We start from the raw sequence: 25,773 nt of genomic DNA on the forward strand, positions 1-25,773 counted from the left end.
AACTTTCTCGAACTTACATTTCCCAAGTAATAGAGTTAAGAGTCCAGCTATTGATTATTTGGGGACATATATTCATCTTCATCTTTTGAGGGAATATTTAACCCCAAATCCAAGCCTCTTTGCACAATACCACACTGCAATACAGTGTTGCTTCATTTCTACTCCAAGGACACAGGAGAATGTATACTCACTCAAAAAGATACCCTCTTGTTTGCCAAGAATGAGAGAAGTATATCAGCTTCAACGCCCAACGGCATAAGGAGAGGAAAACATACTGTGATTTAAAGTCAAATATTCCCAGGTAGGTAAATCAGATTTGCAATGGTTACTCTGTATCTGTGGACTTGATTCACTTACAACACTTTTGCTAGTCAACTCACAGGTTGGAAATAGGGATATTAATGACACAAACCCAAGTGTTTGAGCCAATTAAAATAGCAAAAGCCTTCTTGAAAACTTTATGCTTCTGTATTTATAAGATGGAAACTGTTAGTTAATTTTAATATGGGTACTGTCTAAAGGAAATATCAGTCTCTAAAGTTTATGAAATCCAAGTAACACATAATGATACTGAACAAATCTAATCCAGAGTCATTTTATTTCCTTATATTGTTAAACAATGAATATTAGATTAAAATTGTTAATGAGTAGCAAGAAGACTATAAATTTCCATGACTGAAACTCTAATAAAATAGAAAAGAGTAACCAGGCCATCATGCAAAAGTAAAGGTCAAATTTCCCACCAGTTCTTTAACTCCTTTCTATTGTCACCACTCTGGTGTGGTTCACTCACTCTCAATTGAAATTGACTTGCTGCCTCGGATACAGAAGATCTCAATGTGACAAGCATGAAAACTTATGATGTTGCAAAGTATGGCTCCCTTTGAAAAAATTTTAGATAAACACTGATATCAAATGCTAGGTTCAAAATTTTTTTTTAAATGGTAACTTACCATGAAGCCAAGAAAAAGGAAAGCATGTTGTCTGTCATTCTTTCATAATTTTAGGGTCAATGTGGTAATTTGACTTTCTAAAACCTTATCTGTTTTATTCAGTTCTGTTACCAGGTAGCAGCATGTCTGTATGGCATTGTTTTCCTTGAGAACAAAGCTTCTCTACAGAAATTGGGCACGTATGGTCATGGATTGCCAATACCTTTAAGATTCAAATATAGCTTCCTCTCTAAAAATCTCTTCCTCTCTAAAGAAGTCAAAATTGAGTGATGTTTACCTTAAACCAGACAAAACTTTCGGAGAAGTATTTTAGAGCAAGCCAATAAATGAGAAGTTGCTGTTCAACAGGTATATGGTTTACATGATGAATAAGTTCTAAAGATCTATGTACAACACTGTGCCAACAATAGACCTAGTAGTACAGTTAATAATACTGCACAGTGCACTAAAAAATTTGTCAAAAAGGTAGATCTCATGTTAAGCATTCTTAGCACAATAAAAACAAAAAATATTTAAAGAAATAAAATATCACAAGTGTTTTTCTAAACTATTTTCTACCTATTAACTTATAACACATTCTTCCTCTTTAAAGAAGTCATATATTTACCTTCAAATGTAAATGTAAGGATCTATCTACCTACCTATTTGACTTTGTATCTAAAGCACCTTCAACAGTTTGCTTTAAACCATCCCTGTTTCAGTGTAGCTCAGAGTAAATGTTCCTCCAGCTTTGTTCCTGGTGGAAAACATTTCCTTTATGCTTCATCCTCTTGTATCAATTGGTAGAACAAATAAACTGCCAAAGGGAAAAAAATAAACACGTCTCTTTATCTTCAGATTCTGATGTCATCTTTCAAGGGACAGAATAAAATGTTTCTACTTTCCAAAAAAGTACTATGATATGACATCCTCCAATCAGAGAGAGAACTGGTATACATTTCTGCCTTTTTTTAATGTAATTACTTTAATAATGCTAATTAAGGATGAAGCTTTATCAACATACAGAAACTAGAATAATTTAAAGTCAATTCTGTCTTTAAATATTAACTTAGAAAGTTACTTAGAAATTTTTCAAACTTCTATAGTTCACTGCAGTAAAAATAATAATTCTATATAGCTATATTCTCTCTTCCTTTTGTGCTATTCATTTATATATATAATATCAATGTACATTACTAACACAACAATATTAGTTATAATGATTACTTTATATAATTATGTTTTTTAAAGAACTTGAGAGAAAAAGAAAAGAGAGTATGTAATTATAGTGTTTATTATATTAACCTTTTAAATTACTTTTTCTGGTTCCCTTAATTTGTCCCTGTGGATTAAAGTTACCATGTGGTGTCATTTCCTTACTCAAATACAGCTTTGCTCCTACTCTTTGTGCCATTATTGTTAAATATATCTGTAATGATATTATTCATTAATTATTTAAAAATATAAATATGGTCTTATATAATTGATTTTTAAAATGCGTTAAGGAAAGAAAAGGAAAACCATACATTTATGCTATCATATAATTGCCTTTATTGATGTTCTTTATTTTTTTATGTAGATTCAAATTAAAGTCTGGAGTCATTTGCTTTTAGACCAAAAACTAGTTTTGGTATTTCTTATAAGGTAGATCTCTTTAAAATAAACTGCTTTTTAAAAAATTTACTTGGGAAAGTCCTAATTTCACCTTCATTTTTGACAGTTTTGCTGGATATTAGATTATTGGTTGAGCATTTTTGGTTTATTTTTCTGTCTTTTTTTGCAATTTCAGTACTTTGAATACATTACCCTACACTCTTCTCCATTGTTTCCGGTAAGAAATCTGTTAATATTACATGACAATCAACATGATAAGTTCTTGCTTTCAAAATATTAAAAATATTCTCTTTGTCTTTGTCTTTCAACATTTTTATTATAAAGTATCTCCATGAGGATCTTTTTGTCTATATCCTACTTGGAGTTCATTGAGCGTCCTGGATGTGTAAATTAATATTTATCACAAGTTCAAAAAGATTCCAGATGTCATTTCTTCAAATAATTATTCTGCTCTTTTCTGTTCTTTTCTCTTTCTCCTCTTCTGGCACTCTTGTTACACATGTGTTGATGTATTTAATGGTGTCTCATATTTTCCAAGGCTCTGTTAGTTTTTGCTCATTCTTTTTCCTCTCAATTTTTTGTATTCTATAATCTCTATTGATCTGTCTTCAAGTTCCCCTACTCTTTATTCTGCCATTTAAATCTAATGTTCATCTCCTCTAGAGAATTTTTTATTTCAGTTAGGGTACTTTCCAATTTTCACTTGGATTTCTTTCTAAAAATAATTTAGTAATTGTATCTCTTTATTGATATTTTCTGTTAAATGAAACATTGTCATCATACAATCTTTTACTTCTTTAAACACAATTTTCTTTAGTTCTTTAAACATATTTATAATGACAGCTTTAATTTTTCTTATCTGTTAAGTCCAAATCTGGGTCCTTTCACCAGCAGTTTCTGTTGCCTACTTTCATTTTTCTGCTTATCCCTCTTTCCTGTTTATTTGCGTATCATTATTTCTTGTTGAAAACTGAACATTTTAGATAACATAGCACCTCTGGATACAGCAAACTCCCATGATATGTTGCTGTTGCTGTTTTATTTTTATATGTGTAGTGACTTCGTCGGACTTAAGTCTATTTCTCCTGCGCTGCCAGGCCTCAAGCGTCACTCCTCAAAGGGAGCAGCCTTGACCATATACACAGTCAACCTAAGATAACAGAGCTCTGTTAGTTTCCAGCTGATTGCTCTATTGTTTCAATAATTCCCTGGGGCATAAACATTCCACAACCCGATCTAAGTAAATCTGGGTGCCTTTACAGGGACAATTTTTCAGGCCAGTCTTTGAGATCTGTCCTGATCCTAAAGAGGGGTACTCGTAGCCCTCTCTTGCCATGGTTCTCTCTAGTAAACAAGCCGCACTATGGTTTAGTTGTGGTTCTCATGAAGCCACCACCTGCCTCTAGATTTTTTACTACCGAAATCTCCAATGTTTCTGAGAGCACCTTTAAGCTTAAATATCCCTGCACTTTGTTCCACAGAAAGATATTTCTTTGGGGAGATCTTCAGAGCTCTCTGTTCTTATGAATGGCCTCTCCCCCTGGGCAAAATCTCTGAGCCACTGCTCTAGAGTTGGGGCAGGCACAGTGGCCCATTTCTCCCAGAGTAACATTCCTATATTAACAAATACAGTCCTGGGAGAGAGTAATCACCGCTGGTCTTCTTGGTTTGAATCTTCTGTCTGGAAACTCCACCTTAGAAGCAAGCTTGGGCGAGGGCTACAGAAGGTCCAGTATTCTGGGGTAGAATATCTGAATTCTACCTCATGAGTTGGGGCTTCCTAGGTTACTTTCACTATGATTTAGTTTCTGCAACATGAAGTTGGTGAAGACGAGAAATACTGATGGCCTGCCCCTCCTGGGAAGATACCATAACCCTTGGCTGGGAGCTTTAAAGGAGGGAGCTCAGACTTCTTGACCAAGCCTGCTCAGAATGGAGCTCTCATAATATTGGGCTGGGGGTGGGCATTGGTGGGGTAGGGAGAAGTAGTTGTGGTTTACATGCCACCAATCTTCACTGTTCTTACTTATATTTAGTAGATTTTCTTGAAAAAATATTTCTTCATTTGTTCTGTGCCCTTAGGACAATTTCCAGAAACTAAATTGTTTAAAAAAAAAACACACAATTTTTCCAGTTATGTTTTCATCGTAACTTTTTCTGTTTCACCATGGGGAGTGTCTGCAGAGATCATAATGCTGCAATTACTGGAGTTTGGGAGTTGTCTTTCTGTAACTGTGGTTTTAAATTTCATTTCCACTATAACTAAAGATACTGTATACTTTTTCTCTAATCCAAGGATACTGTTTTATCACCTACCTAAAAAAACTATGTCAGTTATCAAAATGGCTGAGATTATTTTAAGCAACTTTATTGGAAATATAATTGACATATAACAAATTGTACTTATTTGGAATATACAAATTGATGTTTTGACTTATGTACTCCAATAAAACCATCACCATAGTTAAGATAATGAAACTATAGATCACTCCCAAAATTTTTCTCGTGTCCTTTGTAATTTATTCTCCTGTCTCTTTCACCCACTTTTCCTCCACACTGTCCGATATAAGCATTAATCTGCTTTCTGTTAATATAGATTAGCTTGTATTTTCTAGAATTTAACATTCATAGGACCATTTACTAGATCATTTTTTTGGTCTAGTGTCTTTCATTAAATGTGATTGCTTTGAGATTCATCCCTTTTGATTTATGTATCAATATTTCCTTTCTATTTATTGTTGAATACTATTACATTATATCCATTCACCTGCTGATAGAAACTTAGTTGTTTCCAGGTTAAGGCTATTGTTAAAAAAGCTGCTATGAATATTCATGTACAAGTTTATTTATGGACATATTCTGTCATTTCTCTTGGGTAAATATCTGGAGTGAAATGGCTAGATCATATCGTGGATGTATGTTTAACTAAAAAAGAAAAAAACAGCTGAAATGTTTTCCAAAGTGGTTGTACTCTTCTACATTCTGACCAACATCCTATGAGAGTTCCAGTGTCTCCAAATACTTGCAAATTAATTGGTCTTTTTGCTTTTAGCGATTATAATAATGAAGTGGTATTATACTATACTTTTCACTTTCACTTATCTAATAATGAAACATCTGTTTTAATAAATTTTTTATTGAGTTATTTCGTTTAATAAATTTTTATTGAGTTATTTTAGTTTTAAGAGTTCTTTGTATATTCTGGATATAAATACTTTATAATATATATAATTGCAAAAATTTTCTTCCAAGCTGTGGTTTATCTTTTCCTTATTTTAATAGTATGTTTCAGCAATAAAGTTTTTAATTTGTATGAAGTTCAATTTTCTAATCTCTACTTTTATGGATTATGCTTTTGATATCATATCTAAGAAATCTTCCCCTAAACACAAATCACAAAAGTTTTCCTACATATTTTTCTTAGTCTCTAGCTTTAGGTTTTATATTTAGGTCCAAGATGTTTTTTCTGTTAGCTTTTTTTTTTTAATACAGGGTAAGGTATGTATCAAAGACCTTACAAGTTTTTGTTTTTGCACACAAATAACCAATGTTGAAAATACTACCTTTTCTACACTAAAATGACTCGGCAAATTTGTCAAAAATCAGTTGTTTATATATGTGTGAGCTTCTTTTATTAACTCTCCATTCTGTGTCATTAATCTATTTGTCTATTTTGATACCAATATCACATAGCCTCCATTACTATTACTTTATTATAAATTTTACATTTGGGGTTTCTAAGTTCTCCAGTTTTGCTGTTCTTACTCAAATTTTTTGGCTGTTCAACATCCTTTGCATTTCCAAATGAAGTTTAGAATCAATTTTCTACTTCTATTTTAAAAAGTTGGATGGCAGGATAGAGCTTTCCAACAGACAAGTTGATAACCTCTGTGAATATTTCCCTCCATAAAATCAACAAAAATTCTGGGAAAAAAATGTCAAAATCAACTTTCTCAGGACTCTTGAAACTATGCATAAGTTTTTGATAATGAGAGGAGTGTTTGTTAAAACAAAACAAAAACTGCTGTACCTTGATAACAAAAGCAGGCATTTGGGCTTTGATGCTTGACCTACTCCCATTCCCCTCTCCAAAGATACTCACTATTAATCTAATTTAAAGACTTGATGGTAGTCTTGAAACTAAGTAGCCTTATAACCACAACTGCAGTGAAAACCAGGAGAGTTAGAAAAACCAGAGAGAACAGATAACGGTTTCAGTTCTTTAAAAAGTCCCTTTTCCATACAGTTACTACTATTAGATTTGTACCACTTTGATATATCTAGAAAAACTTGATTTACAGGACTCTGTCACAATTTAATCTAACTCAGAGGTATCTATTTCAATCCCTGTGGCCTTTGTTGAAAAAACATCAATGGTAATTGTTTATCATTGCAGCCTCTGAAGTCTGTAAGGTCACTGAGGTAAATACGATCCTAACAAAAAGTTAAAAGGGAGATTTGAGGAACAAAATGTCCATAGGAAACTCTGGAAATTCCTAACATATTTCTGTAGCAATAAATTCTGTGTGTATGTGCGAGGCTGTGCACATGCCCAAGAAAGACCTGTGAGCACCCCAATCTCGCAGATATGGCTGAAATTGAAGCACTATACAAACAGGAAGCTAAGGATAAGGCAGAGTTGTGAACAGCCTGTGCACTGAACGCGTATCTTAGCCCACATTCAGAAACCCTTTGTAAAGGATGAAAGATTTACTGGCTAAAGGCATTTAAAGAAATCTCTGATCAGTCATTAGCTGACCAGTAAATTAAGCAAGCAGAGATTTCAGTGGCAGCACACTATTGGAAATACAGACTTTATAGAATTAGTTCAGGAAAGTCACTAAACAAATAAATGGTAACAACAACAACAAATCTGAGGGAGAGGGAGAAAGAAATTTTTAGAGTTACCGTATTATACCATCCCAAATATTCACTTTTAACAAAAATTTACAAGAAATATGGAAGTATTGCCCATATGCAGAAATAAATTCATTCAGTAGAAACTATTCCTAAGATGATCTAGATGTTGAGCTCACTAGACATAGACTTAAATCAGCTAGTATAAGTTTATTCAAAGAACTAGGACAAACACAACATTGTAAAATGATTATAAATCAATAAAAAATGTTAAAAAAATAAAAAAAATTTAAAAATGAACCTAAAGGATTAGATACAGAAAAAAAAAAGAACTAGGACAAGCATGTCTGAAGAATTAAAGAAAGATATGACAATGATTCTCATCATTGATAAGAGAGACTATCAACAAAGAGATAGAAATTTTATAAAAAAATCATAATTCTTTGAAAATCGTACAAGATGACTCAAAAACTAATGGATGAAGAAACTTGCATGGACGATATATGAGTAGGTAGAATACTATCACTGTTTTGAACTGTAAAAAGAAAAAGTGCAAAAATTCTAAACATTATTTTACATGATGTGATTTTAAATGTGTGTAATTAAATTATGAAATAAAAAAGAACCAAATAGAAATTCTTGAACTGAAAAGAACAATAACGTCAATGAAAACTTCATTAGAGGGGCTCTAGAGTTGAACTGGCAGAATAATCAGCAAACTTGAAGAGAGAAAAATTGGTATTGTTGAACAGAAAAAAAAAATGAAAATGAAAGTGAATAGTACCTCTGAGACCTATGGTGTACCGTCAAGTTGTACTAACAACTGCATAATAAATGTCCCAGAGGAGATGAGAGAAAGAGGTAGAAGTAATATTTGAAAAAAATGTGTCTAAAAACTTCCCCAGACTGATGAAAAACATTAATCTACACATCTAAGATGTTTTATAAACCCCAAGTAATACAAATTAAAATAAGTCCACACATAGACTGAACCACAACTCCCTCTCCTTTGCCAGTCCTCAGGCCCCCTGATGCTGGTTAGGAACCTCTTCCTTACCCTAATACATGTGTTAAGATGACTTGGTGAAAGATAAAAGTTATACATAGAGTTTGGTAGAGACTCCCCTGCCTGCATGTCCCACACTATACCCATGAACACACCAGACACAATTACCTCTTTTGAACTCCAAACCCTGGGGATCCCTAATGAGCAAATCTATCCCTGTTTCTTTGTCTGTCAGTAAATAAGTGTGACTTTGTGAGGAAAACAAAAGAACCTGCACTCAAACTGTCAAATTACAATATACACATTCAGATATACCTAGGTATATATACAGAAGACTGTATAAATATATTTTATAACTTTTATTTTACCATTTTATTTAAAACATAATTGCATAAAGCAAGGATTACAAAGCTATGTTGATGGGTTTATAATATATACATATGTAATCAGGATGACAATAATGTTATAAAGGAGGGGTCAGGTAATAAATATATACTGAAGTAAAACTGTTGTATACTATTGAAATTAAATGGACATTAATCCAAACTACATTGTTTTAAGATAATAATTTTAATCTCCAGAGACACCACTAATAAAATAACTACAACAAAAAGAGAACATGAGAAGGGAATTAAACGGTATACTAGAAAACACCCAAATGCAAAACAAGACAGTAAGGAGGAAGGGAGGAACAAAAAGACATAGGCTATATAGAAAACAAGCAGCAAATGGCAGATGTAAATCCTACCTTTTATCTTTAATTAAACTAAAAGTAAATGGATTAAAATCTCAGATCAAAAGGTGGAGAATGGTAGAATGGATTAAAAAAATCCCTCTATCAGCTGTCTTCAAGAGACACAATTTAGACTTAAAGACCGAAATAGAGTGAAAGTGAATATATGGGAAATTATGTACTATGCCAACAACTACCAAACATACGCTGTAATATCTATACTAATATCAGACAAATTAGATCTGAAGAAAAAAATGGTTACTAGAGACAAAGAGAGAAATGCTATAATAATAAAATATCCAATCATCAGGAAGATACACTAATTATAAACATAAGTGCATCTAACAAAAGAGCCCCAAACACATGAAGCTAAAACTGACAGAACTGAAATGCAGAATAAACAATTAAATGATAAGTGATTTCAATATCTATTGTTAAGTAATAAATATAACTATTATTTAAAGGATAGGAAATAGACTTAGATAGCACTATAAACCAACTTGGCCAGCAGACATTAGGCAATGAAAAGAATGAAATATTGATACATGCTACAATACAGATGAAACTTGAAAATGTTCTGCTAAGTTAAATAAGCCAGTCACAAAAGACCACAAATTATATGACTTCACTTACATGAAATGCCCAGAAGAGTCAAATCTATAGAGACAGGAAGCATATTAGTGGTTTCCTAGGGACAGGGATGGTGAGAATGGTGAGTGACTGCTAATGGGTACAGATTTCTTTCTGTGGTGATAAAAATGCTGTAACATTTATCTTGGTGACAGTTACACAAGTCTATGAATATAGTAAAAACCTTTGACTTGTACACTTTAATTGAATGAATTGTATGATATGACAAATATCTCAATAAGAGTATTAAAATCTGCCGTGTTTTTATAATGTCTCCCTGAAATATACATCAATTTGGGGAAAAATGATACCTGAACAATACAGACTCTTCTGATGAATAAATACTGTATATAACTCCATTTATTTAGTCTTCTTTAATTTAGTTCAGAAATGTAGTTTTATAAAATTTATCTTAAACTATTTAATATTTTTGAAGCTAGTATAATTTTTAAAATTTCAATTGTTTATTGCCAGCATAGAGAAATACAACTGATTTTTCCATATTCATCTTGCAAAATATTAACCTTGTTAAAGTCACTCATTACTAGTACCTTTCTCTAAATACATTATTTAGGATTTTATACATAGATAAATATATCATATGCAAATGAATACTATTTTATTCCTTGCTTTCCAATATGGATAACAGTTATTTTCTTTTCTTGACTCATTGTTCTAAAGAGGACCTCTATTACAATGTCAAACAGAAAAATGAAGAACAGATTTTTTTTTCTCCTTTTTTCTCCATCCTAAAAGGAAAGTACAATCTTTCATGTGAAGTACACTGATATTTCATTGTTTTTTGTTGTCTCTTCACCATGGTGAAAAAAATCCTCTTCTGTGTCCTGTTTGATAAGTGTTTTTATAATGAATAAATGTTGAATTTTTCAAATACTTATTTGCTTCCACTGAGATAATCATACGCTTTTTTAATGCGATTTTTTAAATAGTTTTCTAATGTTGAATCAAATTTGCATTCTTTCAATAAACCCCATTTGCTCATAATGTCTTACCTATTTTACATATTCTTTGTTTGTTTTTTGCTCAAATCTTGTCAGGAATTTTTGGGAATATCTACATGAGGATTGTTGTTCTGTAGTTTTGTTTACCTGTAATGTCTTGTGACTGGTTTTAATGTCAGGGTAATGTCGGCTTCATAAAATAAGTGAGATATTTTCTTCTATTTTTTAGAAGAGCTTGTGCAAGATTGGTTTTATGTTTTTCTTAAATATTTAGTAGAATTCACCAGTGGAACCTGTGGGCTTGAAGTTTTCCATTTTGGAAAGTTTTTAACTACAAATTAAATGTCTTTAATAAATATAGGCACATTCAAGTTACCTGTTCACTCCTTTGTGATCTATAGTAGATGTGTTTTTTCAGTAATTTTGTTCAATTCATCTAAGTTGTTGACTTTATTGACATACAGCCATCCCTCAGTACCCAGGAGGGACTAGTTTCAAGAGCCTCTATGGATACCAAAATCTGTGGATGCTCAAGTCTCTTATATGGTAAATAATACAGTATCTGCATATAACCTATGCACATCATCCTGTATACTTTAAATCATCTCAAGATTGATTATAATACTTCATACAATGTATAGACTGTGTAAATAGCTATATATACAATACAATGCTACATAAATATTTTTAAAGCTCAGCAAATTCAAGTTTGCTTTTTTGGAACTTTCTAGAACATTAAAAACATATTTTCAATCTATAGTGGGTTGAATCCATGGATTCAGGACCCATGGATACAGAGGGCCTACTGTATATTGTTTATAGTACTCCATAATTACTTTTTAAATATCTAAGCAATCTATACGAGTGTTACCTCTCTTTCTTGTTATTGGAATGCATTCTCTCCTTTTTCTGGTCAGTCTTATTAGAGTTTTCTGTCCTCTTTGATTATTGACCTCAAACGACAAATTTTTGATTCTATTGATTTTTATTTTTTTTTAATTTATTGAAGTAACATTGGTTTGTAACATTATATGTTTCATGTGTACATTATATTTTGACTTCTGTATATACTAAAATATGCTCACCACCAAAAGTTGTTTCCATACATCACCATAAAGTTGATCCCTTTTACTCATTTCACAGTCCTCTACCCTCTTCTCCTCTGGTAACTACTACTCTGTCCTCTGTATCTATGTGTTTGTTTTTGTTTAATTTGGTTTGTTCACTTATTTTGGATTCTTTTTATATTCCACATATGAATAAATCATATGACATTTGTCTTTCTATCTGGCCTATTTCGTTTAGCATATTACCCTCAAGGCCCACCCATGCTGTTACAAATGTCAAGTTTTATATTTTTTAATCTGAGTAGTATTCCATTGTATATATTTACACACTGCATCTTATTTATCCATTCACTTATTGATGAGCACTAAAGTTGTTTGTTTATCTTAACTACCATAAATAATGCTGTAATGAACATAGGGGTCCATATATCTTTTCAAAGTAGTGTTCTGTATTATTCACAAAAATCCAGAAGTGAAACAGCTGGATAATACTTTTTTTTTTTAATGTTTAATGTAGGAACCTCCATTCTGTTTTCCATAGTGGCTATATCAATTTACATTACCACGAACAGTGTAAGAGGGTTACTTTTTCTTCACATTCTTTCCAATATTTGTTATTTTGGCCTTTTTGATAATAGTCATTCTAACTGGCATGAAGTGATAGCTCACTGTGGTTTTCATTTGCATGTCCCTAATAATTAGTAATGGTGAACGTATTTCATGTTCCTATTGGCCATCTATAAGTCTTCTTTGAGAAAATGTCTATTCAGTTTCTCTACCCATCTTTTAATCAGGTTTTTTTTTTATTGTTGAGTTGCATAAATTCTTTATATATTTTGGATATTAACCCCTTGTCAGATATATGATTTGCAAATATCTTCTATTTGGTAGATTGTCTTTTCATTTGGTTGATGGTTTCCTTTGCTGTGCAGAGCTTTTTAGTTTGATGTAGTCCCATTTGTTTATTTTCACTTTTGTTTCCCATGCCTCACAGATATTCCTAAAAAGACATTGCTAAGACCAATGTCAAAGACCATTATGCTTATGTTTTCTTCTATGAGTTTTATGGTTTCAGGCCTAACATTCAAGGCTTCAATGCATTTTGAATTGATTTTTGTATGTGGTGTGAGACAGGGATCTAGTTTCATTCTTTTCCATGTCCGGTTTTCCCAGCACCATTTACTGATGAGACTATCCTCTTTCCATTGTATGTTCCTTGCTCTTATGACATAAATTGTCCATATATGTGTGGATTTACTTCTGGGTTCTCAGTTCTATTCCATTGATCTATGTGTTTGTTTTTCTGCCAAAGCCATGTTGTTTTGATTATTATCAGTTTTTAATATCATTGATTTTTCTTTACTATCTTTCTGACTATAATTGATTTATGCTCTTTATTATTTACTTTCTTCTGCTTACTTTGTTTAATCTGCCACCACTTTATAGTTTCTAAAGGTGGAGGCATAGCTACTAATTTGAGAGTTTTCTACTTTTCTGATATAGGTATCTGTACTAGATCTCTAATGCTGTATAACAAATTATCAGAAAACAGCAGCTTGAAAACAACGCTTATTATTTCATAGTGTCTGCTGAGCAGAAAGCATGAATGGCATAGCTAGGTGGTTCTGCCTCAAGGTCTTTCTGTCTTTCATGGAATAGCTAGGCCTGCAGTCTCATTTAAACATTTAACTCAGAGATAATACACTTTTAAACTCTCTCATGTAACTATTGAGTCTTTAAGTCTTTGCTGTCTGTTGGCAAAAGACTTCCAATTTTTATCATGTGGTACTCTCTGTAGGCTGCTCAAATGAGCTTATGACATGGTTTCTGGCTTTCTCCAGGACAAGTGATTTTAAAGTGAGAAAATCCATGCCTGATAGAAGTTGCATTTTTTTCCCATAATTTAATCACATACATGACATGACATACCATGGTTTCTGCCATACTCGACTAAGTCTATCTCACATTCAAAAACAAGGGAATACAGATCTTTCTCTTAAAGGGAGGAGTATAAAACAATTTGTGGACATATTTTCAAAACATCACAGTTCAACCTCTAACCAAATCTTTACTTTTCTCCTCCGTGCAAAATACATTTTCCCCACCCAAAACTCTCAGATGTCTCATTTCATTGCCAAATGAGCTCTGTGTTCAAAATCTTGTCACATAAATCAGGTCCCAATGTGGATATTGCTCCTTGAGTGTAGATCTATTATTACAGCTTCTGGAATACAGGCCCTTTCAAGCTATAGACTTGCAAAACTAAAACAAAAAAATGCCTCACACAATAGTGGAGCAGGCACAGAATAAATGCTATAGTCATACTTCTCAAAAAGAGAAAATACAGCAGGTGAAATCAATAGCACAAAAATTCCACAGCAATTCTGAAATCTAGCCAGGAAAATATTGGAAATTCCTTGTAGATCTTGAAGCCTAGGAATAATTTCCTATGGCTCTCATCTGCCCTCTGCACTGTTGATTCTACCTTCTGCATCAGCTTCCCTTCATCATGAAAGGCACCAACTGTTTGTATCTGGTAGTTTTCTCAGTCTCCTACCTCCCAGCAGAATTTGGGGAGTCCAAAGTTCTCTTTTTATTTAAGTTCCTTTTGCTTGATCTACAGGTCTTTGAGTCAACTGGTGATGTTTCTGTATATATAATCCTTTAAAAATCCTTGTGGATCTTCTATGAATTACTGGAGCCTATTATTCCATTAGACAAAAGTCACACACATAGGTTTCTTTAAGGTATACCCTTTTCTAGTTCTATATTTTGAGTTTCTGATGAAAACCTGGGGGAAGGCACCCTGAAGCTTCCTATAAGACCTACAGAGAAGATGTGTAAAGCATGTCTTTGTTCTATTTGGAGAGCATTTTGTTTCACTGAATAGCACCCCGATACATCACTGTTGATCTTCCTGAGATCTTAACAAAAGATTTTACAGTCACTCTCTTTGCTTAGACATTAGTGCACTGGGTTTTCTTTTTACTCAGAAGCCACTGCTTAATTTTAGCATTTGTTGTTTGTAGAGACAGAATTTTCAAAGCCATCAAGTTCCAGCTCCTTCATGTTTAACAGCACTTTCTTAATTTACCTCACTTCTCTTGAATGTTATGTTAGGCAGCAAGGGAAAAACAAGTAGCACATTCAAAACTTTCACTGGAATTATCTTTAGCCAGATCATCCAGTTCATCAGGTATATTATCTACTTTCAACATGACTGATGCTGTTCATCTTGCCCTTTCTACCACTATGTAACAAGGACACCCCCCCCACCTCATCCAGTTTTTAATAACATTTAGGTCACTCTCCTGAATGCCCTCAGCAGCAGCCTTATCTAAGACCATGAGACTTCTATAAATAGTTTCTTAAAGATGTTTGGCTTTCCATAACAGTCTCAGCAAAAGCCACTGCCTCGTATCAAAGACACTCCAACATTTTAGGTTGACAATACTCTTTTCTCAGTATCAAAATCTTGATAAATTATCCCCAAGTTTAGAGGTTTAAAAAAACAAACATTTTTTGTTTCAGCTTTAATGGGTCAGAGATCTGGCTCTAGTTTCACTGAATGGTTCTGACTCAATATCTCTTATAAGTTTACGATTAAGCTGTTGGCCAGGGTTGCAGTATCATCTGATAGCATGTCCAAGCAAGGATGTACTTCCAAGCTCAAGCATGTGTTTGCTGGCAGACTTCAGTTCCTCTCTGGCCATTGGCCAAAGACCAGTGTCCTGCTTCACAGGCCAGTCTATAGGTTGTCTGAATGTCCTGACATGGATAATACCTATTTCCAGTACAACAAATTCCTTAAATACAGGGCATCCAAAATGGAAACTAAGTGTTTTTATAATCTATTTTCAGAAGTGATATGCCATTATTTCTGTCTGATTCTAACCATTACAAACAAGTGACTAAATGTAACCCACACTGAAAGGGAGGGAAATTAAGCTCTACCCCTTAAAAAGTGATTGAAAGAATTTGTGAACATATTTTTAAAGCCACCAGAACTTAAATGCTAAATATTTCTCCCTAAGCATTGCTTTAAATGCATTACACAAATTTTCTTATTTTGTGTTTTTGTTTTCATTCAGTTCAATACTTATATATCCTTCAATAATTTCATTCAGTTCTAACTTCCCTTATGATATTTGTTTGACACATGAATCATTTAGAAGTGTGCTATTTAGTTGCCAGGTATTTTGGAGCTTTCCAGATACTTTTCTGTTATTGATTTCTAACTTAATTCCATTGCTTTCAGAGAACATAATTCATATTATTGAATACCTGTAAATTTTTTGAGATCTGTTCAATAATCCAGAATATGTCCTATCTTTTTAAATGTCCAATATGCACTTGAGAAGATGTGTATTGTGCTGTTGTTGGGTGAATATTTTTATAATGTCAGTTACAGAAAATTGATTGATATTTTTCAACTCTTTTTATCCTTACTGATGTTATAACTACTTAAACTATCCATTATTGAAAAAGAAGTGTTAAAACATTTTACTATAATCATGGATTTGTTTATCTTGTCAGTTCTATCAGTTTTTGCTTAATCTATTTTTAATTTCAGATATTAAAAATATAATTATTTAAGATTATTATGTCCTCTTGATAAATTGATCCCTTTAATCATTCTGAAACAACCGTCTTTAATCCTAGTAATAGTCTTTGGTCTAAAAAGTAGTTTTTCTGATAGTAATATAGTCATTCCAGCTTTCTTTTATTAGTTTTACCATGAAATATCTTTCTTCCTTTCACTTTTAATCTATGTGTATATATGTTGAGTGTAGAATTATTATATTTGATTTATACATGGATCTTAATTTTTATCTACACTTAAAATCTCTTATAAAAATTAGAATATTTAGACCATTTACACTTAATATGATTATTAATATATTTGAGTTAAATCTACCAGATTGTTTTATATCCATCCCTTCAGGGTTTTGTCTCTTTTTTCTCCTTTTTAAGGATGAATTTGATAGTTTTATGATTACATTTTATCTTCTTTGTTGGAATGTTAGCTATACTCCTTGTTGCTGTTTTTTAGAAATTAGTGGTTATCTTAGGGTTGGTTTTATTTATTACAGTCTAATTATAGACAATAATAAAACTTCACACAAAATATACAATTGTATACTTCTATTGCACTTCTCTGTGCCTTTGTACTACTGACTCTTCTATCATTTTACTTCTATGTTTGCTATAATACTATGATACTTCAGTTTATATACTTTAGATATTTAATTGTATTTTATAGAGATTTTAAAAATAAGAAAAATATCTTTTATACTTATTGACATATTTCTGTCTCCTAAAGCTCTAATTCCTTTGTGCAGATCCAGATTTTGATCTAGGTATCATCTTCCTCCTGACCCAAAGATATCCTATTTATTTCCTTTTAATTTTTGTGGGAAATTAATATATAAGTAGATATAATTAATACATGATAAATTATATAGCCTCTTTTATTTCAGATTTTGGTGTAATACAGAAATACATTTAATCTTTATCCCTAGCTCCTAGCAAAAAAGCTCCTAAAATCCTTGGAATTTCCTGAGTGCTATCACCGTCCTTTGTTATTTATTATGAGCCTAATTCATCATACTTGTGTTACTTATGCTAATGAGGATGAGGAGACTTAGGTTGGGACCCCCAGACTGCCTCAGGATGGGGCTGGTCACCAGAAAGATCAAGTGATTAGAGGGTTGGCACTTTTAGTTCCACCCCTCAATCTCTAGGAAAGCAAGGGGCTTCTGGAGACTGAGCTTTATAAACACTTTTGAACACATTGCTTTGGAGAAATTTTGAATTAGTGACCTCACTCAAGTTCAAGGAGGGTAGAGCAACCAATTCCACAGGGACAAAAGCTCCTGCACCAGAGGCCCTTCTAGACCTTGCCTGATGTACCTCTTCATCTGGTTGTTCATTTGTATCCTTTATAATAAATTGATAAACATAAATAAAATGACTTCCTGAGTTCTGTGAGCTGTTCTAGCAAATTATCAAACCTGAAGAGGGAGCTGTGGGAACCTTCAAATTATAGCTGGTCAGTCGGAATTATGGGTGACCCAATACTTGCAACTGGCAACTGGCTATACCCTTAAACCTGTATAGTCTCATGCTGACTCTGGGTAGTTAGTGTCAGAAGTAAATTGCTGGACATTGAGTTGGTATCTACAGAGAATCAGAGAATTGGTTAGTGTCAGAAAACATCTGAGACAGATATAAGTAATTAGAGATAATTTGTGTTTTGTCTATTTTTTGTACTTGATCAGTTTTAAATGGATATTATTAGTTGTATTAATTTCAAATTTTTGTCCTTTCAAGTTATTCTGTCCTATGTATTTATTTTTTATTTAAGTAACTTCCTTTTATATTGTCATGAATTATTATTCCATTTCCCACTGGCTCATCACTGCTGAAATCCAAGGACACACACACACACACACACACACACACACACACAAAACAATCCTCCAATCCTGTCCTTGCAAGTCTATTTCCTAGAATCACTCATGAGACAAATCCTTTATCAGTCAAGGTCTAATCCAAAAACAGAAACATCACTGTAATTTAAACAGATAAAGTCTGAAGAATTACTAACCATAACAAATTAATTTAAGAGTACACACAGAACTATACAGAATAGTCTATGTTTGAGGGAACAGTGCTCAAAAGAAGAACTCAGAAAGGATATTACCTCCATGAAGCTGGGATTCAGACCTAGCTGTAGAAGGTAAAATGGCTTTTGATTGTACTGAGGAGAAGTTCATTTGGCTGTCTGCACCAAAACAGGTCTATCACTGCCAGGCAAGTAGGAAATGCTCCTCTGGGGTTCAGGTAGGCCAAGGCTAGCAGGTAGATGATCAGTGAGAGAGTCAAGGCCATGGGAATCCACTTGCAAGCTTAGTAGTAAAAGGCCTTAGGTATAGTGTCCACTTCAGGAGTCCAGAGTGAAGTGATCACCAGGTCTCAACCAGGGCTACCAATTTACCAAGGCATTGTGTATTCTGGGCACATGGTTTGGGCTGGGTGGCACTGGATGTCCCTATCTATATGTGCCTCTAGGAGTAATGCAGTAGGAATAAAAAGAAACAAAAATAGAAGCACACTGAAATGAGAAAGAGAGTGCCCTTTCTCTTGCAATGTCCCTCCAGCTCTATTTTCAAAATTTAACATTCTACTCTCTGTGTAGGAGATATGCTTAAAGGATCAAACTCCATTATTGCAAAGCAGACTATTAAAGGTAAATTTTTATCTAAGTTGCGATAAATTAACAACTAGCAAAAATACATATGCAAGTCATAGAAGAATTATGCTAAAATGAAGATTCCAATTTAGGTGGTCTTAAGTGGAGCCTGAAATCTAGGAACTTAACTCTAAACATTGTTTCCTCTATTATATTAGGTAGTGCCAAGTAAGTTCCTAATTGCATCAACTGTCCCAAAGAAAAAAATTATGAATTCTGAACAAAATATAGTAACAATTATCTAATGGTTTAGCGAGTGAAAATTAAAATACAGATAGTAGACAGGAGTTATAACTTGGAAGAAGGGAGAAGTTTCATGGGGGGGGTCCAAGATTTTGGTGTAGGAGGACTATGAACTCATCTCCTCCTGTGGACATACTAATTCTACACCTACATATAGAGGAATTCCTCCTGAGGAAGACCTGAGGGCTGATTGAAAAGCTTCTGCATAGCAAATGACAGACCAACCACAGAGATATGGTAGGAGAGAAAGAGACACAGTATCCATGGGAACACCACCTCCAACACAACAACCTACAGTAGGGTATCACTGAGGGATATTACTCATTCAGATTTGCCCACCCTGGGGCATATTGAAAAAATAGCAGTTTAAAGGGCTTTATAGACTTTATAAGAAGGAAATCCATTTACTAACTCTAGAGTATCTGCTAAATGGACTAAGAAATGCTAGAACTCCCTCTGAGTTGGAAGGACCAGAGAGTTTTTTGCCTTTCCCCTCCACCTTGATAGCATGAATGGAAACATGTTCCAGATGCCCTAGCTGGTCTTCTAAGGCCATTCCAGTGTGACCTATGCCCCTGGCCCACACCAGCTACAGGTGGTAGACTGATAGCTGTGCCTGCCCCAGCTCCAGCTGCCCTGCCAAGGTGGCCCAGGCATGGCACATTCTGGGAAACCCTAGCCAGTGCCCACTCTGGCTCTAGCTATCTAGTCAAGGTTGGGGGAGGGGTACAGAGCAATCTGGAATCCATGCCCACTCCTGCTCTAGATATCCCACCAGGGCAGCACCCCTGCATAGTGCCCAGTATCCTTCAAATCCTGCCTGCTTTATTTCCAGCCCTCTTGCTAGGGTGGCCCTGGTATGGTGTGTCCCAGTAGCCATACCACCAGCCTGTACCTGCTCCAGCACCAGTCATCCCACCAAAGCCACACAGCACATGCAGTATATACAGAGGACACTCCTACACAAAGCCATTCAAGATTGAGAGAGTTAGCTGTTATGCCTAATTAACAGGAACACAGAAGGTCAAACAAAATGAGGGGGCAGAGGAATATGTTCCAAAAGAAAGACAAGATAAAACCTATTTAAAAAAAAAACCCTAATGAAGTGGAGATAATTTATCTGACAAGGAGTTCAAAGTAATAGTCATAAAGATGCTCAAAGAAATCAGAAGAAGAATAAAGGAACACAGTGAGAACTTCAGCAAAGAGTTAAAAAATATAAGAAATAACTGATCAGAGCTGAAAAATACAATACTGAAATGAAAAATACACTACAGGGAATAAACAGCATAATAGTTGATATAAAAGAATGGATCAGCAATCTGGAAGACAGAACAGGAAAAATCACCAGGACAGCATTCAGAACAGCAAAAAGAAAAAATAATTCTAAAAATTAAGGATAGTTTAAAGGCCCTCTGAAACAAAAAAGTATACTAACATTTACATTATAGGACTCTCAGAGGAGAAGAAAAAGATAAAAGAATGGAAAACTTAGTTGAAGAAATAATGGCTGAAAACTTACCTAATCTGGGTAAAGAAATAGATATCCAGGTCTAGGAAGCAAAGAGAGTACCAAACAAGATAAACCCAAAGAGACCCACACCAAGACATATCATAATTAAAATGGTAAAAGTTAAAGATTAAGAGAGAATTTTAAAGGCAGCAAGAGAAAAACAACCAGCCATATCCAAGGGAACCCTTATAAGATTATCAGCTAATTTTTTAGCAGAAATTTTGCAGGCCAGATGGGAGTGGCAGGATATATTTAAAGTGCTACAAGAAAAATACTTAAAACCAAGAATATTGTTTCCCCTGAAAATTATCATTCAGAATTGAAGAGAGATAAAGAGATTCTCAGACAAGTAAAAACTAAAGAAGATCATTACATTTCAACTGGTCTTAGAAAAATTGTTAAAAGGTTTTCTTTAAGTTTAGAAAATAGGTCATAAAAATATTAAATATATGAAAGAAAAAGAATCTCACTGGTAAAGGCAAATATATAGTAAAGGCAGGGGATCAGCAATTTATAAAGCTAGTACAAAGGTTAAAAGATAATAGTAAAATCAACTATAACTAAAATAAGTAGTTGAGAGATACATAAAATAAAAATATATAAAATATAATGTAAAAAATAAAAACATCCGTGGAGGGGATGTAGTGCTTTTCAAACTCATGCAACTATATCAGCTTAAAATAAACTACTGTATATATAGGTGAATATTTATGACTCTCATGGTAACCACAAGTCAAAAACCTACAAATTACATACAAATATAAAGAGAAAGGAACTCAAACATAAAAGAAACTAATGTAAAGTATTAAACCACAAAGGAAGGGAACAAGAAGGAAGAATGAAGAAGGACTACTAAACAACCAGAAAACAAGTAACAAAATGACAATAAGAACATACCTATCAATAATCACTTTAAATGTAAATGGACTAAATGCTCCAATCAAAAGACATAGGGTGGCTGAGTGGATTAAAAAACAGGATCTATATGCTGCCTACAAGACTCACTTTGTACCTAAAAACACACACAGACTGAAAGTGAAGGAATGGAAAAAAGATATTGCATTTAAGTAAATGAAAATGGAAAAAAGCTGCAGTAGCAATACTTAGACAAAAATAGACTTTAAAGTAAAGATTATAACAAAAGACAAAGAAGGACATTACAAAATGATAAAGGGGTCAATAAAATAAGAAGATATAACATCCATAAACATATGCACCTAACATAGGGGCAACTAAGTATATATAATGCAAACTTTAACAGACATAATAGAAGAGAAATTGACAGTAATACAATAATAGTAAGGGACTTTAATAACCCACTTACATCAAAGGACAGATCAAACAGACAAAAAATCAATAGGAAAACACTGGCCTTAAATGACACATTAGACAGATTCACTTAATAGACATATAAAAAACATTTCATTCATAAACTTCAGAGTACACATTTTTTTCAAGTTTCCATGGTATTTTCTCCAGGATAGATCACATGCTAGGCCACAAAACAAATCTCAATACATTTAAGAAGATTAAGGCCATATCAAGTACTTTTTTTGACCAAAATAATATGAAATGAAAAATCAATTACAAGAAGAAAACTGGAAAAAATACAAACATATGAAGACAAAACAACACATATTACACACTACTATCAAACTATCAGAAAAATAAATTAAGAAATCAATCTCATTTTTAAGTACATTAAAAAGAATAAAATAACAAGGAATGAAGTTAACCAAGGAAGTGAAAGATCTGTACCCTGAAAACTATGACACTGATGAAAGAAATGGAAGATGATATAAATAAATGGAAACATATACCATGCTCATGGATTGGAAGAATTAATATTATTAAAGTGTCCATACTAACAAAAGTAATCTACAGATTCAACATAATCTTTATCAAAATACTCATGGTATTTTTTTTTAGAAATAGAACAAATAATACTAAAACTTGTACGGAACCAAAAAAGACCCCAAATAGCAAAGCAATCCTGAGAAAGGAGAACAAAGTTGGAGGTATCACTCACCTTTACTATAAATTATACTACAAAACTATAGTATATATGACAAAGGAGGAAAGAATATGCAATAGAGAAAAGACAGTTTCTTCAATAAATGGTGTTGGGAAAACTGAACAACTACATGCAAAAGAATAAAACTGGACCACTCTCTTATACTCTATACAATAATAAACTCAAAGTAGAGTGAAGACTTAGATGTAAGATCTAAAACCATAAAATTCCTAAAAGAAAACAAAGGCAGTACACTCTTTCATGTCAGTCTTTTTTCTGTAATTGCCTCCTTAGGGCAGCAAAAGCAACAGTAAACAAGTGGGGCTACATCAAACCAAAAAACTTTAGCACAGTGAATGAAGCCATAAACAAAACAAAAAGGCAAGCTACTGAATGGGAAAAGATATTTGAGAAACATATGTCCAATAAGGGGTTAATATCCAAAACATATGAAGAACTCACAAAACTCAATATCAAAAAATAATAATTTGATTAAAAAATGGGCAGAGGACCTGAATGAACACTTTTCCAAAGAAGACACACAGATGGCCAACAGACACATGAAAAGGTGCTCCACATCACTCATTATCAGGGAAGTCAGAGTTAAAACCACAATGAGATATCACCTTACTTCTGTCAGACTATTATAAAAAATACAAGAAATAACAAGTATTGAAAAGGGTGTGAAACAAAGGAAACACATGTGTACTGTTGGTGGTATAGCCACTATGGAAAACAGTATGGAGGTTCCTCAAAAAATTAAAAATAGAACTACCCCAACAATCCAGCATTTCCACTTTTTGGTATTTATCTGAAGAAAACAAAGCCACTAGTTCAAAGAGATACATGCACCCAGTGCACTCCAACTTCCACTGCAAACTATTTGCAAGAGATAAGATATGAAAGCCACCTAAGTGTCTATTAATAGATGAAGGGATAAAGAAGATGTGGTATCTATATACAATGGAATATTACTCAATCGTGAAAAAGAATTAAATTTTGCCATTTGCGACAACATGGATAGTAGTATCCCAGAAAGTATTATGCTACATGAAGTAAGTCAGAGAAAGAATTCACTTACACGTGGAATCTTAAAAAACAAAGCAAATGAACAATCACATTGTAATGAAACAAAAACAGACTCATAGATGCAGAGAACATCTATGGTGGTTGCCATAGGGGAGAGAGGTGAGAGATGAGTGACATAGGGGAGGAAATTAAGCAGTACACTCATAAAATAAAGTAATGGGGATGTAATGTACCACATAGGGAATATAGACAATAATATTGTAACAATACTGTTTGGTGACAGATATTAACTAGACTTATTGTGGTGATCATTTCATAATGTATAAAAATATGGAATCGCTATAAGGTACACCTGAAACTAACATAATTTTGCAAGTCTATCATAGTTCAATAAGAAACAAACTAAATTTGGCAGAAGGGATCACCACGGGGTTGGTTATCTTCATTTTGGCATTTAGCCTCAGTGCAGATAATACTCACATCCTCAAGAAGGACAATTACAGAATGTTTAAGCCACAATATTTTATTTCTGGACTGGAAAAAGAGAAAACAGAAGTTGAAGCTACTCTAGCTATGAAAACATGAAGTGCGTATGGAAAGCAGGAATCACAAAAAAATATAGAGCCCTGGAGTCATATTTTGTTCAAAACCTGTAGAAATCTTTAGCTAAGTGTCAAATTACATACACATACAAGACAAACAGCAGAGTGTAAGAAACCCAGTTAATGGAAGAAAAAAATTTAAAACAACTGAGATGAGTTTTCACCCACAATCAATTGTATGTTTCAGTCTAACCAAGTTAACTGTCAGTTAAAACAAAAATACACATTCTCTTCTCAGTTATATAACAGAACCCTAGTTTCCATAATGTGACATTCACAACATCCATGATAGAATCCAAACTAGAAATATTAAGCAACAAAATGTAAATGTAATTTTAAGAAGGAAAAGCAATCGATAATGGCCAATACTGAAGTAACCCAATGTTACAACTTGTAGTCAAGAACTTCAGAGTAGCTCTCAACCATATTCATTGAGATATAGGAAAATATAGTCATAACAAATAAAAAGATAGGAAAACCCAATTGAGAATTTTTTTTAAATATGCAAAAGAAAAATTGAAAATTCTATCACTGAAAAACATAATTTTTCATGTAAGTCCACTGGATAGACTTAAGAATAGACTGAAAATTAAGAGGAAAAATGTCAGCTGAAGTTGAAAACAGATCAATAAATCAAAATAAATAGATTACAGTGAAAGAAAGACAACAAAGCAGAAAAAATATTTGAGAATGTCAAAATGTTTCCAGTTTGATAAAAGATATAAATTTATAATTTTAAGAACCTCAGAAAGCCTCAAGTCCCATAAAGATGTATAAAACCATACTTATGCATATAGTTAACTTGTTGATACCAAAGATAAAGAGAACATCTTGAAAACAGCAGGGGAATATGGCACATTTTATTCAGGAGGAAACCAATTTACATAAGTGTTAATGTCTCATCAGAAAATACAGAGGCCAGAGACAAAGGGATTACATTCTCCAAAATCAATGTACTGCAATTTCAAATAATTGAAAAATAAGAGAATTTGTCAAACATTTATTACCAGAAATGTTTAGTGAAATTGCTCAAGCTGAATAAAAATAATTCCCAATAGAAATTCAGATATTCAGGAAGAAATAAAGAGCACTGGAAATGGTAAATACACATGAACTCAAAAGATGTTTTTTTTTTCTTTTCATTTGCTTAAAATATATATAGAGTATTTAAAGCAAAAGACATACTACGTTGTGTACTTTATAATGCATGTATATATATGTATGACAAAGAAGGTTGGCGGATGGGGTCAATAGGCCTATGAGGTCCCCAGGCTTCTACATTTTATATGAAATAGAACAATACTACAAAAAGTAGA

The sequence above is a fragment of the Camelus bactrianus genome, chromosome 1 (genome assembly GCF_048773025.1).
Source record: "Camelus bactrianus isolate YW-2024 breed Bactrian camel chromosome 1, ASM4877302v1, whole genome shotgun sequence".
NCBI lineage: Eukaryota > Metazoa > Chordata > Mammalia > Artiodactyla > Camelidae > Camelus > Camelus bactrianus.